Source organism: Mesocricetus auratus, unplaced genomic scaffold, assembly GCF_017639785.1.
Source record: "Mesocricetus auratus isolate SY011 unplaced genomic scaffold, BCM_Maur_2.0 Super-Scaffold_15014, whole genome shotgun sequence".
Taxonomy (NCBI): domain Eukaryota; kingdom Metazoa; phylum Chordata; class Mammalia; order Rodentia; family Cricetidae; genus Mesocricetus; species Mesocricetus auratus.
The window spans coordinates 36,142,048-36,153,375 of record NW_024429186.1 but is presented as its reverse complement, the minus strand read 5'-3'; positions in this window follow the sequence as shown (position 1 = coordinate 36,153,375).

The following is an 11,328-nucleotide window of genomic DNA, read 5'->3' as shown; positions in this document are numbered from 1 at the left end:
AAGGGAATGATGATTAAATCCAAACTTTCTTTTGGTGGGTTTTCTTTGCTCTTGCAAACCGCGTCTCTAATTGGAATCTCAATCCCTCTGCTTCGATTGGAAACGTTGCCTTTTATTTTTCCAGTTGCTGCTGGAAATGAGAGGATTTCTCTGTTGCTGGGCTCCTGGGCAGCGCTGAATGGCCCCTGGGTTAACTTGACACAGAGAGAAGTCGGAGACTTGGAACTCAATGTGAGCTCTGCATTCCTACCTCCAGGTGGCGCCACTCCTCTGCTCATCAGCAAATCGTGAGCCTGGGATCTCCACCCAAAGTGACATTCCAGGCCTGGACACCAGTGCAGATCCTTCAATCCAGGAGGGGGGAATCTCACTCAAAGGTCAGTTTGATAAGGGGGCTGGATGACAATACTCATTCCTTCCAGCTATGGAACTGACTCACAATTCACCTCAAATGTCACCGCGGTGAGGGCCTCATTGACTGAATCTTCAGTTTGGACTGGGCACCTCTGCACAATGCATAGTATTTGGGTGAGCAGCAATCTATGAATTTTAATGTCTTGATTTTTCTTTCTTGTTTTTTCTGGGTTTTTGAGACAGGTTTTCTCTGTGTAACAGCTCTGGCTATCTTGGACCCGTTTTGTAGACCAGGCTAACCTCAAACTCACAGAGATCCAACTGCCTCTGCTGGGGTTAAAGGCATGTGTCAACACAAGTGACTTTTTTTTTTTAAGACAGAGTCTTACTACCTACCCAAGTTGGCTTGGAACTTTCTATATAAACCAGACTGGCCTGGACTCACAATCCTGCTGCTGCGGTCACCTGAATTACTGAGATTATAGGAATAATGTTTTATTATAGAGAAATTCAAGTGTGTGTGCACGTGTATGTATACCTCTCTCTCTCTCACACACACACACAAATGAAAACCCACCTATACATTCACAATGTTAGCTTAACTATAGCTGTTTTTCTTATCCAACGCAAGCACTGGAAAGTGACCTTCATGAGGGGAGGACCTGTGTTTTATGTCATTTTGTCCCCAGCTCCTATGCTTGACATACTCAATAAAGGTTTGTAAAACAAATATTTGCCAGTAACTTGGTCCCACTCCACCCTTCCCTCCTGTCCTCAGAGCTTCTCCCATCTGTGCTGGTGTGTTTGTGGCAAGCAGGGAAGCAGCCATAGACACTTGTCAGTACCGAGGACCAAGGAGACGAGGAGTTAGACACGGCATGGGTTTAGAACCGTATATATGGCTCTGTGTGTGTGTGTGTGTGTATGGAGGGACTGCCTTGATGCCCTCCTCCACCAAAGACGAGGAGTTAGACACGGCATGGGTTTAGAACTGTATATATAGCTCTGTGTGTGTGTGTGTGTGTGTGTGTGTGTGTGTGTGTGTGTGTGTGTGTGTGTGTGTGTGTATGGAGGGACTGCCTTGATGCCCTCCTCCACCAAAGACGAGGAGTTAGACACGGCATGGGTTTAGAACCGTATATATAGCTCTGTGTGTGTGTGTGTGTGTGTGTGTGTGTGTGTGTGTGTGTGTGTGTGTGTGTGGAGGGACTGCCTTGATGCCCTCCTCCACCAAAGACGAGGAGTTAGACACGGCATGGGTTTAGAACCGTATATATAGCTGTGTGTGTGTGTGTGTGTGTGTGTGTGTGTGTGTTGAGAATCTTGCTATGAGACCAGTATGGCCTTGAATTTATGATTCTTTGCCTTAGCCTCCAAGTACTAAGATTACTGGTATATACTACCCTACCCTTTTCCTTCCTTCCTTCTTTTCCTCTCTCATGAACATGGCAAGCTACTTAATATCTTGACATCTTGAAGTTGCACTGTCTTAGACACAGGAATTATATCTGCTCTGTGAAGTAGCTGTGAAAATCATATCAAACAGTCAATCACTTGGCATACAGTAGGTGTGCAGTGAGTACTGTTTTCCTTCATTTGGGTTTTATTTGATTTGGAGGGAGGGGATTTCATCTTTGGAGGGAAAGATGTCTGCTATTCCTTTTTTTTTTTTTTTTGCTGAAATAATGTCAACATGATTCTTTGGAAAGCCTCACCTTCTCCTACCCAGGTACCCAGGCAAAGGAAATAATGCCATCCTTCCCAACACACAAGTGATCTGTATTCAACAGGAGAGACCCATGGTATGTCTAGGTGGTGTGCAAAGAAGCTGCAATGGCCTCCCTGTGCCTCTGCAATCCCATTCTTGTCACACTCCGTGTGTTTTAAGTGCCTACTGCGCACAGGCATAGGGCCAGTTCTGGGACTCTGTGATGAACACACAGACTTAGCCACAGATCTGGTGGTGATTTACGGCTGGGGGAGGAGAGAGTGACAGGCACACATTGGAACAGACCAAACTGCAATTTCTGTAAGCTCATTAAATAAAGAGTACGGGCTATGAGAGGCCTATCCCCTCCGGCCTGCTTCTCAAATAGCTGCAGGTGTGTGTCTCCTCAAAGATGACATCAGAGAAATGAGTACAGATAAATTGTCTTTAAAGAACAGAGCATGATTGCTGAGAATCTCAGGCACTTTGGTTTATCCTCTAGCTCTGTCTCCCATTGCTTGGATTACTGATTTGTGCTACACACTTGGCTTAGCTAACTCCGTTTGTTTCTTTTTTAAATTTATGTGTGTAGGTGTTTAGCCTTCGTGTGTTTGTGTGTACTGCATGCACACCTGGTGCTTGTGGAGGCCATGAGAGGTCATCGGATCCCCTGGGTGCTGGGAATCAAACCCAGGTCCTTTGCACGAGCAGCAAGTGCTCTGAACTGCTTGGCCATCTCTCTAGCCCTCCATTTGTTTCTTGAAGTGCTAGAAATTTAACCCATGGCCATGTGCGTGCTAGGCAAAGGCTTTACCACCCTTATGGAGGGTGATGTCTTTCCTGAACCAGCCTGAGCTCTGCCCTTCCTGCTCAGGTGCAGCCAGAGGTTAGGTCTCCTATTGGGCGAGGGCACAGAAACGTTCTATTGCTGGACCATCAGTCAAGCACAAGTAAATAAACTTCATATCAATTTTGGGTGTGCCAAAGGCCAATAAATAGTTGGCGAGCCTCAAAAGGGCAGGAAGGCATCAGCGGGAATGGAGTTAGGCTGCTTTCACTTTCTTATCTTCATTTGACTTGAGAACCAGAGCATGGCTAGCAATCCCAGACAAGACACTGGATGTCCCTTGTGGATGGGATAGGGAAATACATGCATATGCCTATGCATATATATATATTTTTCTTTTCTAGCTAAACTATAGTTATGTATGCTACTTCAAATGGCGGGTTGGTCCCAAACACGTATATGTGCATCAGCATACATGTGCACACACATATGCCACACACACATATATCCAACCAACCCATCAATCAATCAGAAGACGTTACATGATAGTGTGGCATTATGTATCAGTCTGAATCCTGAAGACACAGCTATCTAAGAATGATGAGAAACAGTATGAGAAGAGGTAGGACAGAGACAGCTGGCTGCTGCCAGCCCCCATTCTTGTGTTTTAACCCCCCAACATGCACTCACATGTGTGCACCTCTGTGTGTACCTGGGCTCATCAGTGCACTCGTTTGTATTTTATGCATGCGGGCAGGCAAAAGCAACCCATGGCATGTGTATGGAGGTCAGAGGACAAGCTCACGTTGATCCCCGTTTTCCACCTTGTCTGAGACAGAATCCTCTGTTGGCTTACAGGACGGGTTCTCCTGTTTCTGTTTCCCATCTCAATACAGGAGCACAGCATGCTACTGCATCTGGTCTTGTGTGTGTTCTCAGGATCCAAACTCAGGTCCTCATTCCATGTGGCTTTACCCACTGGGCCATCTCCGCAGACCCCAGCTCCATTCTTACCATACACAATCTAGCTGAATAAGGAAAGATACAGTGATTGTTTTTACTGGGAATAATATTGTGGCCAGCCAAAATGCCCCCTTGTCGCACCTTCCTTTGCAGATAGGAGATGGCTGGTGAGACGTAACTGGAATAATTGAGTGCTGGATCAGGGAAGTGCTCCTTTTGTCATGGCTTTGTTCCGCCTTCATGGGGATATGACAGCTGGAGCACTAGCAGTACCTTCAGTGTCTCTAAGCCAATGGTAAGACTTCTGTTAATCCTTTATCCAATGGACCAGTAAGACATCTGAAGATGTAGAGGTGCCTTAAAAGTCTGTAAGATGTGTGATCCTTGCAGAGCTGCTCTGATGGCAGCAGGGAGGGTGTGCTGACAATCCATCGAGTCCTTGCGTGGGAAAGAAACACTCAGATCCCTTGTTGGTACCATTTTCCCTCCATGGACACTAGTTCCAGGGAGAGAGGGCTGGGGCCTCTAGAATGTGGATGGAAGGGTCCGGGAGGGCTCACGCATGCACACGTCCTGTACCTACGTGGAGGTCAGATGACAACTTGTAAAAATCTGTTCCATGTAGCTTCTGGGGATTGAACTCAGGTCACTCGTTTTGGTGGCAAGTACCAACGCTATTACTTTTGTGGTTTTGTTTTGGTACTTAGCATTAAACCTAGAGTCTTACATATACTAGGCAAGTGTTTTATTATGGAACCACATCCATAGCCAAATCACTTGGTTTTGAGTATCCATGCCATAGCTTGTGTTCATAGGTATATTACAGTCATACTACAGAATAACTCACAAAGAACACAGGCAGAAAGTGTGTCTCTGTTATTCTGATCCCAAAATATTTAAATGCTCTGTAAACTAGATGGAAAGATAAATTCCTAGACACTCCCAAACTCCAAAAGACATCAATTACATTCTAGAGACACCCTCTTGAACTCCAAATTCCACAGTCTATTGCTTAGAACTGATGAGGAATTCTGCCTGAGGGTCAGTATCAAAGTTGAATGTTAAATGTGTAAATCACACCTGTTGGCTCCTTGGGCTGTACAGAGCCAGCAGGTGCTGGGTAGAAAGGCTAGATCCAGAGCAAGTATGTGCAAGCCTTCCTTTTAACTTTGGGCCTCTTTCTTCATTCTTATCCCTCCCCAGCACCATGCAGATCAAAGCTGCTCGGTAGGTCATGCAAAGCCATTGCTGGAGAAGCCACATAAACATTGCTGCCCTTCGTTACTGGGGCTGGACGCGGTGCCAGGCTGGAGAGTTTGTGAGGGGGAGCTTTGCAAATGCTAGATTAAACGCCTGGAGCAGATGTTGCTGGGTGGGCAGTCAGTGTGGACTGGAGCTCAGAGACCACAGAACAAAGACTCAAAGACACTGCCCAGAGTCAGGGAGGAAAGGCCGGGCAGCAGGCACTTGTGCGGAAGCCAATGCAGTCCCCTGGGAGACCGGAATCCCAGGAAGTCTTCTCAAACTTATCAGAAAGAGCACAAAGCAAATGACCATGTGAGTAGCTCCCTGACATCTAAGTTACTGTGTGCTCAAACATGGTCCTACCTACATCGCACTCACAAAATGCTCAAGACATTGTCCTTCCTATACCTCACCCACACCGTGCTTGACACAGAGTCTTCCAGCTTCATATTCAGCCTCCCTATTTTTAAAACAGGAACAAGTTAATGCCTGAAGTTTGCCAAGGAGTCAAGATTTGAGAATTGGTAAAACTGGGGCCGGGCAGTGGTGTCATACGCCTTTAGTCCCAGCACTCAGGAGGCAGAGGCAGGCAGATCTCTGTGAGTTTCAGGGCAGCCTGGTCTACTGAGCAAGTTCCAGGATAGACTTCAAAGCTACAGAGCCCTGTCTTAACCCCGCCCCCAGATTAAAAAGGACTGGTAGAACTAAGGTGGGTACCACACACATGAATATGTCTGCACTGAAAGCCTATTCACTCATGTACAGCTGACCAACCTGCATCCCTCTTCAGAAGTTACTTGAGAGACCAGAGAGGTCTTCCTACTGGAAGACATCTGTCTCCAAGGCATGCCTGGAATCCCACCACTGCCAGTTTCAAGTACTAGGTAGATTAGTCAAGACAAAAAAAAAAAGGAAGAAAGAAAGACAGGAGAGAAGGAGATAAAGAGAGGGAAGAGTGAAGGGAAAGAAGGAAAGAAAGAAAGAAGAAAAGAAAGGAGAGAGGGAGAGAAAGGGAGGGAGGAGAGACAGGAAGGAAGGAAAGAAAGAAAGAAGAAAAGAAAGGAGAGAGGGAAGGAGGAGAGAGGGAGGAAGGAAGGAAGGAAGGAAGGAAGGAAGGAAGGAAGGAAGGAAGGAAGGAAGGAAAGAAAAGTAGCCAATTAGAAAAGGAAAGGTCAGGATGAGTTCAGTGGTGAAGCACTGGCCTAGTGAGCATGAGGCCCCAATCCCAATACAGCCACACTTCACCCCACTTCCAAAAGGACAGCAGGCGATCTGAAGAATACTTGGTAAAAAATCCACTTGACCAACTATTCTAACCTGCTCAGGGCAGCTTTACAGGAAAGACACAACTCAGTGTAGAAAAAGAGTCTGTAGCCAGGTAAGCCTGGGTTTGAATCCTGTGCGTCGGTCCCTAGCTGGTGATGTTGGGTGAGGCTCTTTCCTCATCCCGACAACCATTGCTAGGGTCAGGCTGCCCTCATGGAGTTGCTGTGGATGGGATGTGCCTTGTTAACGGACGTGGTGCACACTCGTGATTTGCTAGCAGCATCAGCAGCAATGCATGTCTGGCGCTAGGATGTCCTGTTAGCTGAACTTGCTTTGCTGTTATTGTTTGGCTCAGCATACCCTTGGCTGGTGACTTCAAAAGTGAGTTTCTCCAGAGTCCCTAAGAGGCTGGGGGGCTGGGCTTCCCTGAAGACTTCAAATGAAAGTGACATTTACATTTAAAACTGGTTTCCCTTTTCTTTCTTCCTAGTCTTGGCCTTTGGGAGAAGGGCTTTCATATATTTCTAGTTGTCCTGAAATTAATTTTCCTCTTAAAATATTTCTTTCTACCAACGATTAGGGCCTACCCCACAAGTGAGCTCCACGGGACAGGGCAAGAAAGGAGGCACATATTAACAGTGCATGGAGGCTGTGGAGACCAAGAGTGGGGAGTGAAGTCAGGAGAGAGTTCCTTCCTTAGCAGTCGGAGGGTGTGGGGAGCTACAGGTGACAGACTAGAAGCTTCGAGTTAGTGGGTCATGGTCACCTCATACGTAGCCACAGGAAATAACAATTCCTATGGACAAACGTTTGCGGACTGGCAGGGCTTTGTGCCCTTGTCAGGATGCACAGCAGCCAGTCTCCCTGGGTCTGCACGGGGACACCTGTGTCCATCTGGAAACCCACACTGACCCGCCCTTAGGGTCTCGGTCTCCTCCTCCCCACTCCTTCTCTCTATGCTTCCTGTCACCTCTTGCAGATTCTTGTGTCCATTTCCCTCGCAGAATCCTCTCAAGTACTACTGTCATTGTCAGGAATGGCTAGTACCTGGGTGTGCAACCTTCATAGAGCCCCACCTAGCTTTAATTCTCTCCACCTTTACATTCTCAACATTTTCTGTTTTTGGAGACAAGGTCTCACTACATAGCCCAGGCTGGCCTCCAGCTTTCCTTCTTCACACCTCTGTCTCCTAAGTGCTGGGGTTCCACCCTGTTATGTATGACACTATTCTTTCTTTTCTTTTTTAAGTGGTGTGTGTGTGTATGTGTGTGTGTGTGTGTGTGTGTGTGTGTGTGTGTGCGTGCGTGTGCTACCTGTGTATATACCCTTTGGATGCGAAAAGAAAACACTGAATCTCCTGGAACTGGAGTTACGGGTGTTTATGGGCTACCTGATATGGGCGCTGATAACCAACCCAAGTGCTCTTAACCCCTGAACCATCTTTCTTCAGTCTGAAGTGACTCTTTTTACTTATTTATTTTGAGATAGGGTCTCACCTTTATGACCCTGATTGACCGGGAACTCACCTACATAGACCAGGTTAGCCTTGAAGTCACAGACATCTGCCTGCCTCTACATCTAGAGTGCTGGGATTAAAGGCATGTGCCACCACACCCAACATGTCTCAATGCTTAACAGTCGTATCTTCATAGCTGTGTTTGGTCCAGGAAGTCCAGTAAGGCCCTGAAGCATGAATGTGAGCAGGAGCGATAAGACACCGGCTACACATACAAGGGAGACACTTGAGCCTGGTGGCCCTATAAGCACACCTATGCTTGTGACATTCTCTGTTGGTTTGAAACAAAGTCTCACTGTGCACCCCTGGCTGTCCTGGAACTCACTGTCACTGTCTTGCCACATCCCACAGATCAGAGTAGCCTTGACTTTGCAGCAATCCTCTCTGCCTCTGTTTCCTCGGGGCTGGGATTACAGGCGTGTGCCTCCATGCCCTCTGTGTTCAAACAGTCTTTAGATCTACTGGGTCTAGGTTGGTGGCACATATAGGGACAACAGCAGCAACCACAGGAGGAAGAAGAAGCTACTCAGTGGGACCCTCAGTGGGAAGTCTGCTTCTCTGCCCCTGGCTGTATAAATAATACATCAGGTTCAAGGTTCATGCTGGGTATGGTGAGGGAGTCTTGTCATCCTAGTACTCATCAGGATCAAGACCAGCCTGGGCTACAAAGTAGGTTCCAAGTCAGTTCAGGTAATAGGTAAAGATGAGACTAAGCATCCCACAATTGGGTGGACATGGAACTCGCTTGCATGAAGAATTAAATTGTCTTCCATCGTTGGGGCTCATTACATCCAAAATGCTAGCAGTGCTGTCGCGGAGAACGCTGCCCTAGGGTTCTTACTAAGTGTGGGTTTTAGAACCAAGCAGAGCAGCCTCCATAGGCAGTTGAGATACTGACCTGCTGGCCTCAGAATTTGCTTTTTAACACGAGCCCTGCGTTATCTGTATGTACACCAAAAGATGAGCAGCAAGCTAGGGAATGTCAGTTTGTAGACATGTTGCAGGGGATCCCCTTTCAGTTCCGTAAGTCATGCTATGGCAGGACTTCCCTGTGGGGGACTCATATTAGTTACTTTTCTCATTGCTTGAATCAGAATACCTGGCAAAAGCAACTTAAGGTAGGAACAGTTTGTCTGTCTCACAGTTGGAGGGTATGGCCCATTGTGACGGGGAAGTTTGGGGGTGTGAAGCAACTGATCCGGTTACATCTGCAGTCAGGAATGCTCAGCTGTCTTTCTCCTTTGTATTTAGTATAAAACCCCAGTCAATGGACTAGTACCTCCCAAATTTAGGGTGGGTGTGCCCGCCTCCATTAACCTAATCTAGAAACTCCCTCACAGACATGCCCAAGGTTTGTCTCCTAGGTGATACTGGATCCTGCCAAGGCGACAATCGCTACTAACCACCAGACTCTAAGGACTATGCTGTGCTATTCCGTGTTCTTCATTTCTTGCTCATCTCCTGAGGTCCTTGCAGGGACAGTGTAGGCAAGCCCAGATGCACAGACGCCGTGAGCCTCATCCCACAGCGTTTCAGTCCTGGTGTTCAGATTCTAAGTGTGGCGTCAGTCTGCCTACGCTGCTGCAGGCTGGTGGTGAGGGACTGGACCCACAGCAGGAGCCTCTGAAAATGTGGCCCTTCCTACTTTATCTGCCTCCTCTTCAGCACTTAAGGCTCACTTATCAGCTCCATCCAGAAGCATTGGGTTTTCCTCAGGGTCCTGTAGCTGTCATCAGACAGACCTGTGACAAGGGCTCCAAGCTTAAGGGTCCATAAAGACCTGGTAGGAAAGTGGATGAAAGTCAGTTAGGGGTTGTGACAAGGGGCAGGGCTCCTAACTCCATGAATTAAAACTTTAGACTTGATAAAGAAAGGTAGGAAAACTAGATTCTAAAAATATAAAACCATCTAATTTTCTCTTACTGTGACAAAGCACAAGCTCAAACAAACGACAAACCACAATGCATATCGAACCCCACTGTGGCAAGCTGGGGCCTGAGATACACAATCTGTTATACTGAGCTATGTTGACACTCGTCCTGTTGGTTAGCTGTTGTCTTGTCTCCCTACTCAGCACCTTGAATACCAGGCCTAGCACCAGCAGGCACCAGCATCCTTGTGAGCAAATGCATGAAGGGTGCTGCTCCTTGCTTGATGGTTCCGGCCACTCAATATACTTGAAGCCTAATACTGTAAGCTGTTTGGACACCCAGGGGAGTGTTTTAGGCTACTGATGATGAGGACATCTTTGGTGTTTAGTGGGTGGGTCCAGAGCAAGACAAACAATATCAAACCCTTGTTTTTTGGCTATTATGTGCCAGGCTCTGGTTTTAGCTTTTTTTTTTTTTTTTTAGATTTATTTATTATACAGTATTCTGTCTGCATGTCAGCCTGCAGGCCAGAAGAGGGCACCAGATCTCATAACAGATGGTTGTGAGCCACCATGTGGTTGCTGGGAATTGAACTCAGGACCTCTGGAAGAAGAGTCAGTGCTCTTAACCTCTGAGCCATGTCTCCAGGCCTGGTTTCAGCTTTTTAGTGAGATGAGATCATTTAATCTCCACACAGTCTTACCCAGTATATTCTGCCACCAACCACATTTCATAGATGAGCGAGCATTGGTTAGTATGTATAGACACGCTATCCCTACACGGTATAGAAACATCGTGTGCTGCATAGCTCCTGCAGGCATGCCCCCATTTTGTTTTTATTCTTTATTGAGACAGGGTATTGCTTTGTAGCCCATGTTGATCCACTTCATGGTCCACCTGCCACCACGCAAGTACTGAGATTAAAGATATACAGTCAGCCTTTGGGTATCTAACATAAGAAGAAAATCCTGTTAATAGGTTTTAGAGATAGGGAAGAGTTAAAGAAAGCAGGCACAAGCAACAAAAAGCAGAGCCACCATTGCAAAACCCTTTTATTTCAGTCAGGGAGGTGGAGGAGTAGAAACACAACGTTTACCATAGGGTTCGTTGAGCACATCTGTTACTACATGCATAGACTAAGGCCAAGGAGACCATTGTTACCATGTTGATTGAACTGGCCTACTTGTAAAATTTGACTAACTCTCTAATCTTGGTTTCTTGGAACGTTAGATGAATAGTTTCGTCTCAGTTTAACAACTTAGAACTTTGGCCCAAGTGGCTCCATTTTGATTTTTACCAGTGTAGAACTTAGTCCAAAGAATGGCCTTTTTTTTTTTCTGAGACAGGGTTTCTCTGTGGCTTTGGAGGCTGTCCTGGAACTAGCTCTTGTAGACCAGGCTGGCCTCGAACTCACAGAGATCCGCCTGCCTCTGCCTCCCAAGTGCTGGGATTAAAGGCGTGCACCACTAACGCCCGGCCAAGAATGGCCTTCTGATATGTTTATTTCATGCGTGTAAACTGCCCAAAGAGCATGCTGTATTTGTAAACACTTTGTTAAAGAGTTCACCATTTTAAAAGTCAAGGAAGCCAGTGGTGACAATGACCAAAGCACTGATGT